The sequence below is a fragment of the Myotis nattereri genome (assembly GCF_964212035.1).
Source record: "Myotis nattereri genome assembly, chromosome: 1".
Lineage (NCBI taxonomy): Eukaryota > Metazoa > Chordata > Mammalia > Chiroptera > Vespertilionidae > Myotis > Myotis nattereri.
In genome coordinates, this window is record NC_138075.1 from 213183456 (window position 1) to 213202984 (window position 19529).

The following is a 19529-nucleotide window of genomic DNA, read 5'->3' on the forward strand; positions in this document are numbered from 1 at the left end:
GTGGCCACACTAACAAGCATGCTGACATATTTTTAAACTCTCCTTTTCATTGCAAAACTTTTCTCTAGAAGCATCACATATTCTACTTGTTCCAATGCCGGAAGCAGGTCCATCCTTGCTGCTTGACACAGTCGCTGCAGGGAAGAAACATCTGCACAGCATATGTTTCAAGGGACCTGGCATACTGTTCTTAATATGTTTGCTCCCCTTCTTAGCACTATGTGTTCTAACCAGGGCCACCTACCTAAGAAAGTTTGTTTCCCCAGGTGGGGATTTTTCCCTGGAGTTAAGGATTAACAGGACTAAGGAAGGGAATAAATCAGTAAAACCCCTTAACTAAGTGCCAGGTGGGTAGTTAATCACCTTAACTACGAACAATCACACTTAAGCTACATAATCTTTACTTAGGATAATCTCCTTCAGTTACTTCCTTATAGCTTAGCAGAACAGTAGAGTAGTGACCTTGGAATGGAGATAACAAACTAGCCCTAACCTTTGAAATAGAATGGATAGGATTAAAATCAACAGAAATAGATGGAGATGGGATTTTTGGCAAAGGTCAGATAAGAAACTATGGGCATGAAACAAGGAACTGTAGAAGGTCAAGAGAGGACCCAAAACATACCATGATGTGACTATAGAGGCATACTTATAGGACTAAATGGTATAAATACAGATGTTACAGGAGAATAAAGAGAGAACCTGGCTATGCTGATCATCTGAATACTGTCTCTGTGTCCTTCATTCTGCGCCAACGCAGTCCCCACCTTTGGGAACCCCTGGACCACTGGTGCTGGACCCTGGCAACTGGCATCCGGCATTCCAATAATGTGAATTCATTTTTCTGAGAAAGGTACATTCAGTTCTTCAAGGATATTATTCAGGAATAATAGAGAATAGATGAAATTTATATGCATTTCCCCTAGAGAAAAATTAAATATATAATAAATATTCAAAAAGGTCTTTAGGTCTATAGACAGGAAACTGGCTAGTTTCCATACCTCCATGTAAAATTATCTGAGTATCAGTTGGAAGTATGGAAGCAGCTCAGGAAAAGTCAAGACAAAGGATGTATGAGTTGGAAATTATTTACATACAGAAAAGAGTCTGTGCTACAGAAATCAGTTAGAAGAGAAAAGATAAAGAGTGATAAGAGAAGGCAGATGAGGCAACTCATAAAAAGAAAAAAAGTGCCAGTGACTAAAAGAATGGAGAGAAATTGTACAAATTAGTATAATGGGATATCATTGAATCAAAGAAAATGTGTGTTGTTGTTTTTTTCTCACTGCTGGTCAACAGTGTCATCTGAAGCATTTAAATTAAAGGAAGAAACTTAAAAAACAGTCATTTGAGTCAGTTAATTCATATATTTTGAGAAACCATGAGGGAACAAGTGAAGTGGGTAACATTCCCATTGTTAAGTCTTGTTAATAAATGGAACCTCCTACTAGAAAAGATTAGAAGAACAAAATCTTCTATTAAATAAGAAAAATATTATTTTCATGATATTTCAAAAGAGCCAGAGGACACTTATTTTTTTCTAGTTCAATAGCAGCAGAAACATTATAGTCACAGTTGAATTAATACAGACATTAATTTTAAAGTGTGTTTAAATTACATTTATTTAGTAATGAAGCACTCTAATTCTTTTTTACAGGAAAAAATCAAAATAATGTTACACTGGTGTGCCTTAAATAATAAAACTATGACATACTAACAGATTATTAGGCCTAGAGAAGCATGCCTTTAAACCAAAGAAATAAGAGTCATAATTAAAAAAGGAATCAGTGACATAGAAAACAAACAGACTATAGGCAAAATCAATAAAGCAAAATTTGATTCTCTGAGAAAGTCAACACAATTGATAATCACTCAGATAGTTTAAAAATAAAAGATGATAAGGTACAAAGCACCAATATCAAGAATAAGATGAGCATTATTATAGATCTAAATACATTAAAAAACCACAGTAAGAAAAATTTTGGCATTATATTTAACTAGGGGCCCAGTGCACAGAATTCGTGCACTGGGTGTGGGGGGGGGGGGGAGAGTGTCCCTCAGCCCAGCCTGCCCCCTCTCACATACTGGGAGCTCTCAGGCGTTGACCCCCATCACCCTCCGATTGCCTGATCGGCCCCTTGCCCAGGCCTGACGCCTCCGCCAGAGGTGTCAGGCATGGACAGGGGACCCCCATCTCCCCCTGATCACTGGCTCTGACCCCCGCCCAGGCCTGAGGCCTCTGGTCCAGGAATCATTCCTGGGCAGGGGACCCCCATCTCCCTCTGATCGCTTGCTCCACCCCCTGCCCAAGCCTGACTCCTCTGACCCAGGCTTCAGGCCTGGGCAAGGGGACCATCATATCCCCCCAATCCCCGGCTCCGCCCGCCACCCAGGCCTGATGCCTCAGCCAGAGGAGTTGACCCTCATCACCCTCTGATCACCAATCACCGGATCGGCCCCTTGACCAGGCCTGAGGCCTCCGGCAGAGGTGTCAGGCCTGGGCAGGGGACCCCCAGCTCCCCGCGGTTGCAGGCTCCGCCCCTGCCCAGGCCTAACACCTCTGGCCTAGGCGTCCGGCCCAGGCAGCGGGGACCTGCAGTGGCAGCGGGGGGCGCAGCGATCGTGGGCTTCGCTTTAGACCCAGGCAAGGGACCCCTAGCTCCTGGGATTGCCAGCTTCGACCGTGCCCAGCTCCCATCGCTGGCTCCACCCCTACTTCCTGCTATCACTGGCCAGGGTGGCAAAGGCGCCTGATTCTCCGATCATGGCTGGGGGGCAGGGCAAAGGCTCTTAGCTCCCCCCTGGGTTTCCGATCACTGTCAGTGGCAGGGGGCTTCTTCCTGCTTTCCCTTTCGCCTCCCTGCATTGTGCCTACATATGCAAATTAGCCGCCATCTTGTTGGCAATTAACTGCCAATCTTAGTTGGCAGTTAATTTGCATATAGCCCTGATTAGCCAATGAAAACGGTATCGCCGTACGCCAATTACCATTTTTCTCTTTTATTAGTGTAGATAATTTAGATTACACTGAAGCATTTTTATAAACTATAATTTACTAAAGTTACAGACAAGTAGGGTAAAATATCTTAGTAGTAGTATGCCTTATAAAACTTTAAATCTACAATTAATTTTTTCTATTAATAAGACAATTCTAAAATTTTATTAAAATGTGATAGTGGTATAAAAATAGACTAGTAAAACAGAATAGATAAAGTGAAGGAAGTGGTGAAGGAGAGGGGTAAGAAACAGCCTTGTGTTCTGATTCTACTCTGTGTGACCTGCTTGTTAACATGATCCTTACGTATTTATTCATGTCTGTATTGCTTGAAATATTAAAAAATCTACCATTTTTTTACATTCATGACATTTGTACAAAAAGAAGTTAACTTAATTTAGTGTAATCAAAGTCTAAGTGATAAGATGGCATTTATTATATACCAGAGGCTCTGCGCACTAAAATTTGTGCACTCAGGGGGTCCCTCAGCCTCGCCTGTGCCACTTCGCAGTCCAGGGCCCCATCAGGGGATGTCCACTTGCTGGCTTAGGCCCTCTCACTGTGGGGAACAGGCCTAAGCTTGGAATCAGACATCCCTCTGGCAGCCCAGTAGTCCTCGGGGGATGTACACTTGCCAGCAGGGAACAGGCCTAAGCTGCAGTTGGACATCCTTAGCGCTGCTGAGGAGGCGGGAGAGGCTCCCGTGACCACCGCTGTACTGGCAGCCATCAGCCTGGCTTGTGGCTGAGCAGAGTTCCCGCTGTGGAAGTGCACTGACCACCAGGGGACAGCTCCTGCATTGAGCATCTGGCCACTGGTGGTCAGTGTGTGTCATAGTCATTCCCAGTCATTCTGCTGGTAGGGTCAATTTGCATATTACCCTTTTATTATATAGAATAGAGGCCTGGTGCATGGGTGGGGGCTGGCTGGTTTGCCCTGAAGGGTGTCCCGGATCGGGTGGGGGTCCCGCTGGGGTGCCTGGCCAGCCTCGGTGAGGGACTGAGGGCCATTTTCAGGATGGCCACACCCCCTTCAGGGTGGGGGTCCCCACTGTGGTGCCTGACCTGCCTGGGTGAGGGGCTGATGGCCGTTTTTAGGCTCTCCATGCCCCTGGCGACCCAAGCTCCCAGCCTCTCCTATTTTTCTTTTCTTTTCATTTTTTTTTTCTGGGATCTATTTATCTTCTATAATTGAAACTTTGTAGCCTTGATTGGAGCTAAGGGCCAGCCAGGGCAGGTGGAAAGCTTGGCTTCCTCCATCACCAGGGCAACCCAAGCCTCCTGCTCTCTCCAGCTCTGTGGCACCACCATCTTACTTGGGTTAATTTGCATACTCACTCCTGATTGGCTGGTGGGCATGGTTTGTGGGCGTGGCTTGAGTGTAGCAGAGGTATGGTTAATTTGCATGTTTCTCTTTTATTATATAGGATAAGCAAATACTATTTAATAATATGCATTCTATGTTAATAGAACATATATGTAGTTAGATGACAGATAAGATAAACTATAGCATTAAACAAGTTACACAGAGCTAGGGTTGTTTTTCTCTGCCAAAATACCTGGGAATGTTAATATATCAATGCCAGTTAGGAAATAAAGGCAGTGAGTTATAAAAGCTTACAGGGGCACAGTATATGGCCCCCTATAAAATAGAGCTCTAATATTTGCTCTGCCACTTACTCATTGTGAGTCCTTAGACAAATCATTTAGACTCACTGGAGTTTGGTTTACTCCTCTTTAAAAGCCAAAAAATTTAAAAAATGGTATAGATATATAGAGCTCTTCTCAAGAGTAAATGAAACACAATTCAAATAAAGCCATAACATGGTTCTTCAAGTAGCATTCAGTTGCTGTTAGGAGTTATTATTATTACTGTCATTGGAATGTTGTAGTAAAAGGGACTAATGGTTGTTAGTTTGATGGGGTATAAAGTTTATGTGAAGTTGTTCTTTTAACAACTGTGATATAGGACAACCAAGACATCTAGTGAGGGAGCAGAGGAGCCCAAAGAGATGGCTGGGAAAAGGAGGAATGATCATTGTCACAGATGGCTGAAGAGGGAATAGAGAAAACTGCACATTTAAGGTAGGTGAGGAGGAAGAACACCTCCTATTTTAGATTGAAAGAAGGTGAAAATTGGTGAGAAACTGAAAGAAAGTGTTTGTGATGAAAATCAGTGCCATGATATCTAGGATGCAAATATTCAGGAATCTAAACGGATGCCTTACATAATGATAATTAGGAAGCAAAACATCTATGGGGAGTTGTGGAGGTGGACTTGTGATTTGAGTCCTGGATAGTGAGGGGAAATAAAGATAGAGATGGGTTGTCACTTTCAATTTGATAGATGGAGTTTATTTTCCACCCCCTTGAATTCAGGGTGGTCCTGTGAATACTTTACCAATAAAATACATCAGAAGTGGCATTGTGACAATTTCATAATTGGAAACATCCTCTTTCTACTTCTTGGAATAGCCACTCTTAGAATTCACTCTCTTTAGGGAACACAAGTGACCCTGTGGAGAAACCTACATAAAGAAGAAACAATATCCCAGTCAACAGCCTTCAGCTTAGCTTCCATCTGACAGCCAGCACCAGCTGACAGATAGCTGTGTGGGACATCTTGGAAATGAAGGTATGAAAGTTCTAGTCCTACTTAAGGGGACTTGGCTTATGACACATGAAGCAGCAGAAAGTTGCCCTGCTCCAATTCCAAAACTGTTGGCTTTAACCTATTAAGTTTTCCAGTGCAACAACAGATAAATAAAACAAGTAGCAAGAGAAAGTTTGAACCAGTCTGATATATAGTTAAACAACAACACAAAAACAACCCAAAACAGAAGAACAGAGAAGGTAGTAGGAAGTGGAGGCAGCGATACATTACTTAATACTCTTTCAATGAGGTTACTCCATCTGGGAAACAAAAATATCCAAGACTAAAGGAGAGATCAATAAAAGCTAAATCACAGGGATTCTTCGGAGACTGAAAATTTAGAGAAAAATAGCTAACTTCCACAAATTGGTTTGTTTACCTGCACCTTCTGTTCATACATAAGGAGCACAAATTATGATTTATGGGAGACAGAAGTTCTCTTTACATATCTACAGAAGGTTTTCTTGGAATCAATCTGGACTTATGGTAAAATTAAGTGGCAAATGCCCTGAAACATTATCACATAAATTTGGGACAGACTCATACAATAACAAGAAAGTAGAGTCCTTCTGCTAATAAATGAATGAGATACTGAGAATGAGCATTTCTTTTTACTTACCAGTGCACATAGAAATTTAAGGTGATAGATTGATATTTTTCTGCTTATGAGTAGTTATTTAAGTAAATGCCAAAGTCGATCAGGATACATACTTTCAATCTGCCTCATTTGGAAAGATAACTCTAAAAGTATTCAAAATAACATTTTAAATTTAATTTAAAGTTGTATTTCTTAATATAATATTATACATACGTACATCAGACATACTATATAGGTATAGTCATATGAATATTTGCACATACATACACACATATATATGCTCAGGAACACTTCATAAAGGAGGTGGTGTTAAAAGGATTGTGAATGATTGTTTTTGTTTTGTTTTTCTTAAATGGAGGGTCTTAGATTGACATGCAAAAAGTTAGATTTTACTCAGTAAGCAACTGCAATAATTTTTTTAAAAATTTTTATTGAAATAACATTATTATTTTTTCTTTCAAATTATATAATACCTGCTAATTTTAGAAAATGTAAGATAACTTAAAGTTTATTCTATATTTTAATTTTTTGTATATGTCATATTTTGACATTTTCAAATTTATTTTAATTTTTTTCATGTTGGTAATCTTGTCATGATAAAGGCCACAATAAAATGGCTTTTGGGTGTAAAATTTAAGAGACATTTGATTAATGATACTCAAAATACAAGTTTTGTTACTTACACAAAAGTCACTATCAGGGGTTTAAAGTACACAAAGAATAGTAATTGCTTTTCTGCACAGATAAACAGATAAACAGAGGTAATGGAAGTTTTGAGATGGCTGATTGAGCAAAAAACATATCTTCATAGATACACATATCTACATCTATACCTATATCTAAATCTATAGCTATCTAAATATCTATATTTACCCATGTTCATAAACAAATATATCTCAGAATAAAAATGATAGTATATGTAAGTAGTAAAGATAAAATTTTAAAGTCAGAATCGCTATACTTTATTTGTTGCTGTAGAGTCAAGAGCACATAGGCAATTTTATGTTGAGTGATCCAGAATGAGTGCAGTTGACATTTAAATATTGTATGATGATTAATAGACTCCTTAGTAACACCAGGGAAGAAAACATAGACATATTCATGTAATCATTTGAATATACTAAAGTTGTGGATTCTTATTTTTATTTTGACATTCTGATTATTTCTAATTTTTAAATTCATATTATAAAATAATACATTTAATTATTTTTCAGTTAGATTGTTGAGTATAACGACATCATAGATATTAGCATGAGTTGTATTTATTGCTGGGATTTAGGCAGAACTGAAGCACTAGGTATCAGCATTTTCCCTGAAATTATAGCTAGTAAGTGTGATGGGGGCAGTAAAGAAGGAAATAACCAAATCTTAGACTTCCCTAAGAAGTAGTAATTTTTGCAGAGAAGTGGAATTTAAGGTCTTAATGTGGCAATTATGTAAAAGGGAAGGTGGAACATGTGTAGACTTATTTCAAGAAGGCTGGAGGAAAGTTAAATATGCAGAACTGACCTACATTTAGTAAAGGCAAGGGATGGAGGGTTGAAGGGTATGATATGTTGTTGGTTTTTGTTTTGAGAAAAAAAATAAAAACATATATTTATTATAAACTTAGAGGGAAAATTAAGCTTCTGTAATATCTGACATATACTAGTAGATTGACAATACTTTATAGGCATAAATATAAACAGGCCTACATATACTGAGTGAGCATGGTCAACATGTTTTCTCTAATACAAGTGACAAAAGTATTTGGAAAAAAGCCAGGGAATACTCTGAATGTAATCACATTTGTTTTTCTTCCTTGTGTTCTTTTGATTTACATAGTAAGTAGTTACCACCTGTTTTATCTTCCAGGACAGAGATTTTATAAGTCTTCTAGTGAAACTTCCTCTTTTCTTCTAACACTATGAGATGCTATGGGTAGAAGAGAGGCTTTTCAATAAGTGCAGTTGAGAATACTAAGTAATCATATGCAAAAAAATTGGACCCCTATCTCACACAACTCACAAAAATTAACTCAAAGTGGATTAAAGCATTGAACATAAGACCTAAAGCCATAAATCTGGTAGCAAACATAGGAAAAGGTTCTTGATTTTGGTCTTGGCAACATGTCTTGGGTATGACATCAAAAGCACAAGCAACCAAAACTAAAATTAACAGGTGAAACTTCATCAGACTAAAATGCTTCTGCACAGCCAAAGAAACAATGAACAAAGTGAAAAGACAAACTATGGAATGGGGAAAATATTTGCAAAGCATATATCTTAGAAGGGTTAATATACATAAGTACATAAAGAATTTGAACAACTCAATAACCAAAAGACAAACTGATTTAAGAACGACAAACAGAACTAAACAAATATTTTTCCAAAGAAAACATACAAATGGCTAAGCTACACTAATAAGAGAAACATGCAAATTGGTGTCACTCTGCTACACCCACCAGCCAATCAGGATGAGTATGCAAATTAACCCAACAAAGATGGCAGTTAATTTGCATATGCAGGCACAGAGCGAAGACTGAAGATGACTGAAGACTGAAGATGCCAGAGCAGAGAAGCCGAGCCTCACTGCGGCTGACGCGGAGAAGCCAAACCTCGCTGCAGCGGAGAAACCCAGCCTCACTGCTGTGGCTGCTGCGGCCGGACCAAAGGCCTGGGTCCTGGGTGCCAGAGGAAAACCAGTGCCAGCAGCCAAGAGAAGGAAGGCCCATTGTGCGAATCTCCGTGCAACAGGCCTCTAGTAGGTACATAAAAAGGTGCTCAACATCACTAATTGTTAGGAAAATGCAAATCAAAACTACTGAGATATCACTTCACATGTATTTGGATGACTACCACCCTTCAAAAAGACCAGAGATAACAAAAGTTGGTGAGAATGTGGAGAAAGGGGAACTCCTGTGTTCTCTTGATAAGAATGTAAATTAGTTCAGTTGATGTGTAAATCAGTAAAGAGCAGCGGTTCTCAACCTGTGGGTCGCGACCCCTTTGGGGGTCGAACGACCCTTTCACAGGGGTTGCCTAAGACCATCGGAAAACACATAGATAATTACATATTGTTTTTGTGATTAATCACTATGCTTTATGTTCAATTTGTAACAATGAAAATACATCCTGCATATCAGATATTTACATTATGATTCATAACAGTAGCAAAATTATAGTTATGAAGTAGCAACAAAAATAATTTTATGGTTGGGGGTCACCACAACATGAGGAACTATATTGAAGGGTTGTGGAATTAGGAAGGTTGAGAACCACTGGTATAGAGAGTCTAAAAATATTAAAAATACAACTAGTGTATGATCCATAAATTTGACTTCTGGATATATATCCAAAGGAAATAAAAACAGAATATCAAAAAGATATCTGCAGTTCCAAGTTTATTCACAATAGCCAACTTAAGTGTCCCTTTCACAGATGAATAGATGAAGAAAATGTGAATACATATAAGCACAATGGAATATTGTTCAACCAGGAGAAAAGAAATCCTGCTACATGCAACAACACGGATCGTCCTTGAGTGTATTATGTTAGCAACATAAGTCAACAGAGAAAGACAAATACTGTTATGATATCACTTATACATGGAATCTAAAAAGGCTGAACTCATGGAAACAGAAGCTAGAATGGTGAATACTAGGAGCTGGGTGAGGGAAATCAGGGAGATATTGATCAAAGTGCACAAATTTGCAGTTAGAAGAAAAGTAATAAAGATGTAATGCATATTATATGCTTCAAAGTTGTTAAGAGACTAGATCTTATATGTTCTCACCATGTAAAAGAAATGATAATCTGATGTGATGAAATTGTTAGCTAACACTAAAGTGATAATCATGTTACAGTATATAAATGTATCAGATCAGTAACTTATATACCTTAAACTTACACAGTTCACTATCTTAATAAAATTATTCTTTTAGTAGGAGATTTGCAGGGATATCACTCCACTTCTGACCCATCAACTCACAAATGTAAATATGTGAGTTAGTCATCAATTTCACCTGATTTTTGTATACTCCTACATGGTTTTATTGTGTCTATCCTTGCTTAACAATTTCATCCATTTTCACCACAGGGAGTGGGTGGGAGGAGGTTAATGAGGGGAAAAGGAGGACCTATGTAATACTTTCAATAATAAAGATCTAAAAAACAACAACAATAATAATAATAAAAAAAACACCTACAAAGTCTAATAAAAGCTTGTTTCATTCAGAGCAGCAAATTTGTAAGATTTGGTCTCATAGAATATGGTCTTCTCTTTCCTCTGTTCTGTTTATAAAACTCAGAACATACCCATCTTTCCCCAGGAAGCCAGACACCTGCTTTTCCTCGCACACACCAGTGTCTGCTGTCACCTCAAGAAGCACTTTGCACTTGCTCTTCTCTCACTCACCTCTTGCCAGGCCTCATTCACTTGTCACCTTTTCAGTGATGCTTTCTCAGGACACTCTATCTATAATCACATACATGCGCGCACACACACACACACATACACACACACACACAGAGTTCATAATCTTGCTTTGTTTTTCTCTTTGAACCTAATGTCATTTAACATCCTCTCTCATACATATGATGCATAATACACACACACACACACACACATATACATATATATATCATATCACATACATATCTCATATCATACATATGTAGTGACAAAATATAGAAATCTAAGTTCTCAAAAATTACTTAAAGTTAATTTGGTAGATTATATAAATTTTAGTCTTAGGTTAAACATTATCTTACAAACATTATCTTACCTTTTAATGGTATTTGTTGATCTTTATAGATATGCTTGCATCAAACTGTGCTTCAACATTCAGTCATTGCCTTATATTTGATAAATATTTTATTACAATATGCATGATATTTATTTCACATGTCAAGAGAATGAAATGGTCATTTGCTATATGCACACTGTTTTCATGTTGATTACTCAGGAATACGTATGTTTCTCTGAAGTGATTCTGTTTCCTCTTTGCTTTAGCTACCATGGAACTGAGGCCAAATATACCTGACAATTCCAGCAAATAGAAAAGATCTCAATGTGTGTCTTGATCACCAATATCACATGAGTTTATCTTATTTTTCCTATTATTTTAGTTTTCTATTGCTTCCCATTTATTTTAATGCTTTATTTTAGTGCCCATTATGTAGTTTTGGCATTGACACAAATTAACTTACGTGGACACAAGACATACATACAAATAGAATTCTGATTTCCCAATGCCAAGTATAAATGCCAGCATTTACATCACAACAGCATGCTCATTCCCAAACACGTAGAACAAATGAATTGTTCATCCTCCACAAGGATCAAGCTCATCAGGATCAAGGCCAGTAGGCCCTTTCACCTGTCATTACCAGCACAGAGCATTGTGGGCTTTCTTACTCATTGAATAACTGTTTTAGGATAAATATTTGTTAACGAAATTATTCTAAAAACACTCCTTTTAAATATAGAATACAAGCCTTCATTTTTTAAAACTTGGAATAGTTTAAATTTCTATGACTTATGACTTGATTTAGAAGACCAGAATATAAGAGGAGTAATTGATTTAACTAAATTACTTAAAAAGAGGATAGGAGATACATTTGAAATTAATATATAAGTGCTACCAGAATTCAGCTTAAAATGAAATTGGTTATGTTTAATAGCTTTTTAATAATATGCACAACAAGCATAGGAGCATCCAATTGGCAGAGCCTACTCATGCAGAAAAACTCGGCTGGTGAGCACATGGGCATTAAGAGATGGAAGGAAATGGCCCTTAAAAGGGGCTTTACTTCCTACCACATCTCCCCCAGGCACTGGAATGACAAACCTAGGTAAACACACCTAGGTCTCAGTAGAGAGGAGTATATATTTATCATGGTTCTTCATTAAGAATTAACCTTCATGTTCAGCCAACATGGCTCAGTGGTTGAGCATGGACCTATGAACCAGCAAGTCACAGTTCAATTCCCAGTCAGGGCCAACCTCTGGTGGAGAGCTTACAAGAGGCAGCCAATCTCATCATTGATGTTTCTATCTCTCCCTTTCCCTTTCACTCTGAAATCAATAAAAAATATATTTTAAAAAAGATTTAGCCCTCATACAAAGGAAATAGCAAGTTTTGTGCAAAAATAAAGTTTTCATTTCCACACAGGACATATTTAATGCTGGCTGCATTTGGAATCAGTGCTGATATGACTATATGAGTCAATTACTTCCATATGGATTTAAAAGGACAGTCTGTATAATTTGACAGTGTGAGTCTTTCTCAATACTGAAAATCTGGAAAGAATTACAGCAAAACATCATTCTAAGTGAAAGATGCCAATTTGTATCATGTCTATTTATATAGGACCATCAAAAAAGTAAAAAGCCATATTTACACATTTCAAACTTATACTTGTTCTTTCATGCTAAGAAGTACTTCTGATGTGAACAAATGTTACATCTAACACTTATTGTTTCTGATATAAAAATTATGTTTCTTACCTTTCTCTTTAATACAAAATACTAGCGCAAACCAAAACAATAAAGTGAGGTGAGCCTAAAAAAGTGACTAGAGTATAAACTTTGTTTTCACATCCTATATAATAAAAGGCTAATATGCAAATTGACCAAACAGCAGAATGACCGATTGCTATGACACACACTGACCACTCACACAGGGGGAGAGCTGCTCAGCCAGAAGATGGGCTCATGGCTGGTGAGCTCAGTGGTGGTGGCGGGAACCTCTCCTGCCTCTGCAGCAGCACTAAGGATGTCCGACTGATGGCTTAGGTCTGCTCCACAGAAAGCAGACCTAAGCCATCAGTCAGACATCCCCCGAGGGATCCCGGAAGGTGCCAGCTGGGCTGAGGGACACCCCTCCCCCGAGTGCACTAATTTCGTGCACCGGGCCTCTAGTATTAAAATAAAAGTACTTGTATTAACTATTTTGTTAAGTAAATGCCTTGTAAGTTAAGGTACAGAACAACTCAAAAAAAGTTATAAGTACAAAGATCTATGGAAGGATGCTTTATTATTTGGAAAATAGCAGAGACTTTGCACAATTTGTTAATTTCACAGTCATACTCAATAGCATTTATAATTGTGGTTTCTTGTGGACTGGCAAACATTTTATGTGGGGGAAAACTAGGTTTTAATAACATAGTGCCATATAAATGGTTACAAAAAAGAGTCAGAAAAGTGGGGAAGGTGAGGGGCAATGGAGATTAGTGATTAAGAGGGTAGAAAATGAGTAGAATTTCAGGTAAATGGTTCCAAGCCATTTATACAACTTTTCTGTACTTCTGTGTCTATTTTTTCATCTGTGAGACTGGGTCAACAGTTCATATGTCATAAGACATTTTTATTATAAAATGAATTAATTTATCATAGAATAGTGCGTGGCACTTATTAAGGGCTGAATGAGTGTTTGCTCTATCATTAAATATATTATCTGCTACAGAAAGATTGAAATTCATAAAATGAATGCAAAAATAGATTCCAACAGTTAACACCTAAGCCAAGAGCAATATGGAAGATTCATGACACTAGGGAGATTTTGAATCATTTTGGGGACTAGAAGCAAGTCTTGTGGAAAGAGACAATGAAATATTTATTGAAAACCTACCATGTACTAGGTACTATGCATACGTGATGTTATTTTCATTCTCCCTACATCACAACAAGCTTGAGAAAATTGTCACCATTTCATTTAGAAAAATACTAAAGAAACCTTAACTAAGTTGCTAACATTTTATTTGCCTATAGAATCGACCACAGATCTAAACTAATGTAGATCTGGCTCTTAATTATGAATTGCTATCATGTATTGTTTTCAGATAATGCTATAATTGGTGCTGCCTTCTAGAAAAGTGCATTGCATCTTTCAAAACCCTAAAACGTTGAGGGTTTTAATATTTCCTGTAGAATTTATGTGTCTATTTTCAGAAACAGACAAACAAACATTTTTTTGTTTACCATCTTTATAAAGCACCTAATTCTGACCTGCTCATGGGATGTGAAAATAATTGTATTCATTAATATATATATCAATGTAAAGAAGAAAAATGATGGGTGGCTCCATGGAGAAAAAAACTGAGTTTCTTCCTTCCTAAGTCCTTCCCTCCACTATTCCTTAAATAAAATGCATCTGTGGCTCTGTTGGTTGGAGCATCATTCAGTATACCAAAAGGTCGCAGGTTTGATACCCCATCAGGGCACATACCTGGGTTTCCGGCTGGGGTTCTTAGGAGAGTCAACCAATTAATTGGATGTCTTTATCTCTCCCTTCTTCTCCATAAAATCAATACACACATACTCTGGTGAAGGTAAAAACATCCATTTTGGCACAGGACTATGAAGTTGTTTAGATGCAAGCCACAGATAGAAAGTACATGACAACGCACAGCAGTGGAGGAGGAACAGAAAAAACTGATGCACAATCTTGAGGTGGCAGGAGGATTGGAAACACAGAAAACTATTTCTCATACAAATCAAGTCAGTGGTACCTGGATAGACATTTCTCTCTCTTCCTGGGGAATCATGCATGGCTGGAGGGGATGATTAGATATTGAAAATTTAAGATTTGTTTGCATTTTAATATTAAGACAAAATCTGAAGATTTCTCTTACAGTGTTAACATAATTAAGTGTGGCTTGCGCTCTTCAGACGGTTATATTTTTATGACCAGAGTCAGTGAATGGCCTTGCTATTCTTGGTGTAACAACACCAAATAGTTTTTTCGTAACTGTTTCAAAACGTAGTGCCAGAACATTGTTGAGAGATAAAATAAATAAAAAAATAAAAAACAACCACAACATTTGTTTCAGGAAGAAGGTAAATATTTCAGTGAGTTTCATGTGGATTGAATGAAATAGAGAAGTTTTTCCAACCTATTTTTTCTCATTTCTCAGTGAGCACAGACTTCCTCCCCAGCTCTCTCAGGTACCCAGAGCTTCATTGGGCCCCAGCATGACTAGGACGCCCCTGCTGCTTGTCTAAATCTTACTCCACAGTGTTCCCTCTGCTTGTGTCCTAATCTCCTATCAGCCTGCCCTTCCGCTGGCTTTCATTCTGGAAATGTTCTAATCATAAACTCAAAAAGGTATCTTACTGGTTAATTGCTTAATGTGTGAACTTGTAAAAGCCAGTACCTGTCAGTACAGTCAATACCTGTATATGGACAGAGACTCTGGTCTTCATCTAATGATAAGAAGAACAGTGAGAAAGGTAGAAATGTTTCTGCAGGGTCCCAGTGTTGTAGAAGGGCACATACATTGTATCCTTTGCTCTTTTTGTTAATTCGCAAGGCCCTTGTTGCAGGTAGCTAGCTCCTCTCTCTGAAGTCCAAGCCTCCCTCTTGTCCATGACAGCTTATTCTGTTTCCTCCCTTTACGGGAATGAGCTATACACACACCTACAGTGGCTTGCCTTCACCTCCGGCCTACTGCTGCTATGTTATGTAAGGACACTTACTTGTTTTATAAGCACTCAGAAATGAACAAGCCCTTGTGCTAATGCTTTCTACAAAAAAAAAGCAAATGCATGAAAAAAAAAAAAGGCAATGGAAAATTCACTTGAATAAAAATATCATCTGAGAGCAGCAGGTCATGATGGGACATTCCACCTGCTCTGATAAACAAATGTTGTCAAGGAAAACGTGTAATTTAATAGAAATGTGACAGCAAAGACCAACCACCAAGTGGTTTATAAAGGCAAAAGTTTCTTGACATTTAGAAAAATTCAACTTTTAGAAGTCACCTGTCGAATAGTCACATATTCATGAAAGTTAATAGCTAGTGCATCACAGTGATCCTGCATCTCATAAGAAACTGTTCTTTTCCATAATTAATCACCACTTCTTTTATATGTGCAGCTAGACTCTTTATGTGTGCAATCCCTGAATGTGTAACTCCAGAAAAGAATAAATCGTAAAGGTATAGAAGTGGATTCTGATACAAACATTTTTAAAAGGTTCATTTATTGTAAATCTACCACATAAGTGCCCAAGGCATTATGGAAATAAAACATTTTACCTAAGTTAGTTTCAATCGCTCTACCAGTTGTTTTTTATGTGGCTGTTGATAAGAGACACTATTACTACATCAAGTGGCTTATGTCCTAAAGCATAAGGAGAACACTCTTTTCAAAAGCAATGTGTACTTTAATTTTATGTTTGAAATATTAGAGTTGGGAATAGTAAAGAGGAGAAAAACAATGGAAATTGTTAAAAATTATATTTGGAGGCATTGCAGAAATAAGTGAAGGTGTGTGGTTGCATATATGTATGAAACATATCCATACAAGACCATGTAAAGTTGGCTGAAAATTTTAAAGCTCAATGTGACTTCCAATATGAATGATTTTTATTAAAATGTATTTCTGGCTTTTTTTCTTTCTAATTTGGGACATAGCACAAATTCCTACTGAAATGAAGGTAAATCAGAAATTTATTGTTCAGGGACATTCAGCTCTTGTTTTCTCTGCTGACACCACCAATAGGAATAATGACAAGCCCAGCTATGAGGGTGTTTTTATGATGCAAATCTCTCCAGGAGGAGAGGATTATAGTCATCATGAGTTTATTTCACAATTCAGCTACTTTCTCCAGCAAGCCACTATAATGAGATCCACTGTGCCCTTTCTCTAGACTGGAAAGTGAAATTCCAGTGGCTCACAGCAGGATTGGTTTGGGTCCTTCAGCCATCCTGGCTGTCAGTGCCTAAGGACTCCTGATCCACGCAGAGATTTGCATCTCTTATTATGATAAAATGAGCAGGAGGACACCAAGGTGGTTTAGCCCATTTTGAGAAAGTAAAAAATCTGCCAGTTTGTGTTTGTGAAGGAAAATATAGGTCACATTTTAATATCAGCTATGCTCACTTCATAATAATCTATCTTTTTACACCAACACAATTATTTCATCTATTGAGTGAATTATCCTGTAGCTCCTCCCTATCATGTACTCACTCTCTCCTTAATATGTGAGCTAATCACTATCATATCATTTCACTAGAAGCCTGATGCACAAGATTTGTGCACTTATGGGGGGGATCCTTCAGCCGGGTCTGCCCCCTCTCACAGTCCAGGAGCCCTTGGGGGATGTCCGAACGACAGCTTAGGCCCGCTCCCCCCAGAGGAGCGGACCTAAGCCATCAGTTGGACATCTTTAGCACTCCTGCGGAAGCAGGAGAAGCTCCCGCCACCACTGCTGTGCTCACCAGCCTGTGAGCCCGGCTTCTGGCTGAACGGCACTCCTGGTGCACTGGTCACCAGGGAACAACTCCAGCATTGAGCATCTGCCCCCTGGTGGTCAGTGTGGGTCATATCGAGCAGTTGTTCTGCTATTCAGTCAATTTGCCTATTAGCCTTTTATTATATAGGACAATTACTGACAAACAATAGTTTCTTTAACTAATGCTCTCTAAGAGCATTAGGTCTGGTAAGAGCTACAAGACTGGCAAAGCATTTGGGCTATAGTAATTGTTCAATAAATTCTTCACCACCCCCACCAAAAAAAAGTAATAATAGTAATAATGCATCAATTCTATCATATCACTTGTTTAAAAATGGATTTTCCCTGCATTATTTTCTGTGACTAATAAATATCAGAAGACTACCATCTGGTAGTCCTTACCAATGTCTATACAGAGCATATGAAAAATAAAGCTTAAAGCAAATAACTAGACAAATACATTTTAAGTTCAATTGATTACAGAGAACATTTTAATATAACGATTTTAATATAACAAAAATTCTACAGAACATACTTCAGGAAATGAAAACTAATTAGCAATGTTCATTTGGGCCCTGTTTCATATACAGTGAATCATATGATGAAATATTCATTTACCCATGTCAAATCATTATGAGAAATATGTTCTTAGGTGTGTTTCTCTGTGAGTTATACACACCCACGCATGGAGAAAGATAGAAAGGCTTTACTGATATCATTAGGCATGGTTTTACACATGGCAAGTTTGTGTGAAATTTTGGAAATTAGCTGATTATTGTGGTCATTGCTTAGAGGACTCTACATTTGTTTAGGAGGCAGGCTGACGAATTTTATTTCACATCCCAATTTATCTATTGGCTGTGGCTCATCTTGTTTGAACTTTCTTTTTTCTCCTATACTTTCATTTTCTTTCCCATACTTGCAAAAAAAATATTGCCAAATGTTCACTTTCTTTTCAACTGATTAAAGACATTCTGCTCTATTTGAAAGCTTTCTCCGCACCCTCCACTCCCATCTTTTCTCTCTCATTCCATATGCTTTGCTTCTTTCCTGGGTTCTGCAACAATAAGTCTCGAGTAAACAATTCTCCAGTACACTATTCTCAGAAACAAGACTACATCATCAGGGTTACTGTGGCAAACAGAAAACAAATGAACATAAGCAAGCTTTAGCTCGATTAGTTCCACAGGGAAAAATCAATGGCATGGAAAAGAGCAAAGTTGCAGAGGGACGAGGTTGTATCTTCCAACTTGTACACAAAGGAGAATAGAAAGAAACGAGACACTGGGTTACAAAGCTGAGTTGATGTCGACACATGAAAAGTAAAGGGCAAAATGAAGGCAATTAACTGGATAATTGGAGCAAAACCGAACAATTTTGCCCCAATTAAATGGTTACTTCACTTGAAAGTAATTTTGGACTTGACTTATCTGGGATGGTCTGATAAAAGAATTCATTAATCTGCTGCAGGAGTGGGAGGGGTACTTTCTTGTCTCTAAGGGACTCCCTTGAAAATGAGATGGCAGAAATTTTTCGTATAGAGAAAGTGACAGGTGGGGAACCTTATCTATTCATGACCAGATGGTAGTTGTCTTTGTAACTTTATCCCTGGTCTATTTCTCACCTCTCTGTCAATAAGCGTTCTCTGCTAACAATTTGCCCTTTGCCCTTTGATATTATCCAATTGGGAAATCTGGAGTTCTGACTATGCTCAACAGAGGTCTACAAAGCCAAGTTCATTGTTTTTTGATATTTGAATTCTGGTTGTCCAACCTATCCAGACATAAATAATAATGAGAAACAATGTTTATTGATTTCCTGCTCTGGACTAGATGCGATAAGCACAGCTCCAATCCATACAGAAACAATCAAGATGAAAATCATTATTGCAATTTTGCGGACGAAGAAGTGGAGGCTGCAATGATTCAAAGAACTTGACTGAGGCTGCTCAATTAGGCAGTGACCACGTTGGAATTAATTTCTAAGTTGGTCTGACCCTAAAGACCACGGTTTTCTATTGATATTTTTCATGTTAGTTCTGTGATATTGTTTTTAATAATCTCACC